Source organism: Limulus polyphemus, unplaced genomic scaffold, assembly GCF_000517525.1.
Source record: "Limulus polyphemus unplaced genomic scaffold, Limulus_polyphemus-2.1.2 Scaffold31, whole genome shotgun sequence".
Lineage (NCBI taxonomy): Eukaryota > Metazoa > Arthropoda > Merostomata > Xiphosura > Limulidae > Limulus > Limulus polyphemus.
Genome location: NW_013665641.1, coordinates 1,177,665 through 1,182,482, shown reverse-complemented (window position 1 = coordinate 1,182,482; position 4,818 = coordinate 1,177,665). Strand labels below are relative to the sequence as shown.

At 31.7% G+C, this 4,818-nt stretch overlaps 1 protein-coding gene across 2 annotated transcripts in view; it reads left to right on the top strand.

Moving 5' to 3' along the window:
• LOC106460006 (solute carrier organic anion transporter family member 4A1-like) overlaps window positions 1-4,818 on the top strand; it is a 119,963-nt gene that overhangs the window by 10,606 nt on the left and 104,539 nt on the right. The gene's annotated exons all lie outside the window — the stretch shown is intronic.

Below are 4,818 nucleotides of genomic sequence, written 5' to 3'. Positions count from 1 at the left end.
TCGTATGTAGTGAGTGTCTGTGTGTGTGTTTATATATATATATATATATATATATATATATATATATATATATATTATTGTTGCTATCTGTTAACAACGGAAACAAAAACGCATCTCAGGCTTAGTTATGATTTTTATTACTAATGTTAAAATTGCATAATGACTTAGAAACTAACCTAAACATAAATTTTTTATAGTATTTTTTTACACGTATATGTGTTTTCCCCTTTCTATCAGTAACTAATAGCCTAGTTCAACTCTTTCAATTGTAAGCATTCACATTTTTTAAACGTTCTTGTTACCAAAAATAATAATAATGATTAAGAATGTTTCGGAATTGTTTCATATTCCATAATCTGCGTTAAAATGTAAAATAGTTCATTCACAACATTCAAACTACAACAACAACAAAAATCCATCAGCTATTAAGCAAGAAGTGTTTGGTACAACCAAAAGTTTTGAAAGAACAGTAACAATATAATAGAATAATAAAACATTATAAACCACGGCTACAACTAAATAAACAAAACTAGAGAATCTGGAATTGATTAAATTAATGATAACAGGAGCGAGTTGATTATTTATTGTATGGTGTTCATTGGAGATAGACTTTAACAATGATATCGGAATATTAAAAGTTTTCAAGAAGGATGGAGTGGTTGTTAGTTTCACTATGTAATCGGATACAAGACTGGGGTGGATCAGTTAGTTTATATCCGCTTCTAGATTCGTATATTTGTAGATGATGTTCACCAATATAAGTAGCACTACACTTATCACAAGTTTATGTATAAATGATACCCACGAACACATTAGGATGGGTAGAATCATAGAATATGTCTGGTTTTAAACATGTTTTGAATTTTAAATCTTGACTTAAATACCAAATTTAACTCAACTTGCAGGTAGTATGTTTGATTATTTTTTGAATTCGGGATTTAAATTTAAAACTTTGGATGCCCAAGGTGTAATGAGAGCCAGCGGATATTTTAAGACTGTGTGGTTTCTTGGTAGGTTCTATTTTATATGTGTAAGAATTTAAATGGACAGCGTTTACTTTGTAATATGTTACAAATTTTGAGAATTTCAGAGTGAAGACAGAAGTAATCAGAACAGATTATGCACTCTTTTAGGAATTTAGAACACAGTTGTATTTGCAAAAGTCTGGTGTGAAATTTTTATACACACACAAGTAAATATTTTCTCACTTAGCAAAGAGATTATTTTGTTTACTTGGACGTCTTGAAAAGTAAGTTACTGTTTACTCTTCATCTCGTATGTAAAATTTGTACATGAATGTTCCCGCCCCGGCGTTATGCTTCGCTTACCGAAAATATACAAAAATGGTTTACCCTCAGACCTATTCTTTCCTCTCTCTCGGTTCCTGCGTCTATAAATGTGCTAATTATGTTGAACCTGCACTAAGCTCACTAACAGAGAACGAATTTACTCTTAGACCTTTTTTATATTTCTGTTTGTTTAAGTGATATCTAAGTTTCGTAATTCAAATCAATCCCCCTCCAGTAGCACAGCGGTATGTCTGCGGACTTACAACGTTAGAATCCGGGTTTCGATACCCGTGGTGGGCAGAGCATAGATAGTCCATTGTGTAGCTTAGTGTTTAATTACAAACAAACAATCAAATCAATTCATTATGGCCAGCTTTGATATTCAGACCTTATTCACTTGTATACCGTTTGAGGCAGCATTCCAAATAATTGTTAAACAATTATATCTAACCAAACTTTCACTGCACTCTAACTGATCAAAATTCGAAAGGCTTCTTAAATTAGCCCTTAAGAACAATCACTTTGTTTTTACTGGTAAACTTTATGATCGTATAGAGTGGTCCAATGTGATCAGCCCTAGGTCCTACTCTTGAGAATATTTTTCTCTGTTATTATGAAACTTCAGTAGATAGAGAAATGCCTCTCCTATTACAAACTAGTGTTATATAGATTTAATATGAGGAAGATACATTGATGGTACTTTTTTACTTTTTCACAAAACTGATTATACCATGAAATATTTAGTATATCTAACTAGCAATACTTAGTTTGCCCTTGAAGAAGAAAGGTCCACCTTTCGAAAGTGCTCGAGTTGTAGGGTGTCGAATTTTTGTGTTAAATTGATTTTTTGTACCATGTTTTCTTAACATCATTATCGTAGCAATACGTATGTATAAACTTTACATGTTAGATGAAAGAAAACAACAACTTAGCGTTTTTAGACGTTCAAGTTAACAAAATAAACAATCACTTTGCTACATCTATTTACCGTAAGAAATATTTACATGTACTGGCTTATACACTATTCGACAGTTTCATACCAGACTCTACATAACCTTGTTCTAAACTTCTAATGATAACACGTAATACCTGTTCTGACTACTTCTGTCTTCACTCTAAAAGTCCCAAAATTCATAACATATTACAATGTAACTGCTATCCACTTAAATTCTTACACTATCACAAGCACATTTTTTATAAATACAATAGAACCTATCAGGAAGTCACACAAATATCCGTTAGTTCTTATCACTCCTTTCATGGGTAAACAAAATTTTAAACAGAAATCCCGAAATAAAAAAATAATACCAGTAAAGTATGATACGTTTAGTAATTTAAGTAAACATTTAGAATTGAAAGTTTGTTTAAAACTTGATATATTTTACCTATCCCTGTGCTCTTATGGGTCGTTTATAAATACACTCGTGGTAGCTCTAAAACTTACTTTTATTGGTAAACCACATGTAACGTACAAATATGTGTACATGAGCTCAGGAGAATTTCAGCAAGAAGCGGATATAAGCTAACTAATACATCCGAATCTTGTATCCGATTTGTAGTGAAAGTATTAACAAAGTATCTCCAATTTCAATGATCATCCCACTGAAAATAAGAACAGTTCGTTCCTGTAGTTATTAATCGTATTATTGCCCTAATTTTAGTTTCTATTGTATTATTTAGTTGTTTTTTAGTGAAGATGCAGTTGGTGTATAGCCTTCCTGTATGCTTCTTTCTCTTAACAGTATTATTAAACTTGAATATGCCTGACGTTTTATCGTAAATTCCGTTATTTTGTTATTAAAATCTGTGTTCTGTCTAAACGTTTGGTTCCTTAAAAAATTTCTCGCTTAGTATCTGATATTGTTGTAAATTAACCAAGATATTTTAAATGCTGATGATGGAATTTGAAACAGATCCGAAATGTCCGTAATTAAAGATGTATTTGGTGTTATCGTATTTCTAATATATATATATATATAATATATATATTATAAAAATTATTATTACTAATTTAATTATCTGTTTAGTGTTTAGCATTTTAAGAAAAAATGCGCATTGAGGTACTACTGAAACATAAACATACGACTGTTTATTCTTATGCATTCATTGCAAGTCAAATCTTTATCTGAACCCTTGGTTTTTTAGAAAATACTACAACTGACATATATTCCTCCGCCACTTAGAATTGGGTGTTAAGAAAATTATTCATGAAATCAGGTTTAACAAAATAAAAAATAAAATAGTTGAAGTTCCTAACCTCCCCTTTCAGTCCATTAATTAAATGTGGCACTGAGAAAACGTTACCCCGTTGAGAAATGGGCCGTTCGTGTCGTGCACGTACTTGACCTTCCCATTTTCTCCTTTGTAAACCTTGGCGCCTTTCAGACTGTGTCGGTGGCCTCATAGGTAAATACCTAATCACGAAATTTTGAAAGTGAATTTCTAGAATTTTCTACGATAATACAACAGTTTAAATCTCTTCTTTTTTTATTTTCATGAGATTAGTGAAATCAAAAATAAAACATTTGTTTCTGTTGGTTCACGAAAAACATTGCTATCGTAAGAAATTTAGAACTATTATGGCTGTTAAAGACTAGGGTTTGCAGCAGTGCTGTTTACAAAATGAAATTTATCACAAACTTAGTAAATGTATTAACTTAAGTCAAATAAGAATTTCGGCTCAGTGCCACATTCGATATTGTAATAACTTAAATGTCCACAGTATTTTATTCTCCAACAAGAAGTAACTTCATGTAATATAAAGAGTTCGTGGTGCGAATATTTAAAAGGTTTACCTATCAATTGATTGTTTAATGACAAAAATATTATATTAACGTAATATGAATTAAATTAGGAGCAGTTAGATAGTTGTACTGCTGTTGTTTAAAACATACTGATATAGATAGTATTGATGTTGTTTATTGTTCATATGTTGTACCGTTGCTGTAGAAATAGTTTTTGTTAATAGCTTGTACCGACGTTTACGTAGATATTCATTATTGACATATTATATAGATATCGCTGTTTATTTAAATATTAGGTCGTCAAGAAACTAATGCCCTTTTTTTTTAGATGAAAAACCCCGAACAACTTGTATATCAAAACAAAACATTTAATCAATGAAATACTCTCCATTCTTATCGATGATGCTTTTCCATCTTACAATCAGATTGTTAATGCCCTGATTAAAAAAATCACTTAGCTTTGAAGCAAAAGACATGTCGATGTCCTCTTTAACACTTTCCACATTTGTATACGTCTTCCCATTAAGATGGTGTTGCAGCGAACGAAAAATATGGTAATATGATGGTGCCATATCTGGAGAATATGATGGGTGGGGGAGAACTTCCCAACCCAACTCCAAAATCTTGTGTTGAGTCAAACGTGCCACATGTGGACATGTATTGTCGTGGAAAAGAAGAGCACCATTCCAATTGACGAGTGAAGGGCGTTTCCTGATGAAGGACTCGATTTAAACATTCCAGTTGCGGACTATAGACCTCTGCATTGACAGTTCTGTGGATTGAGG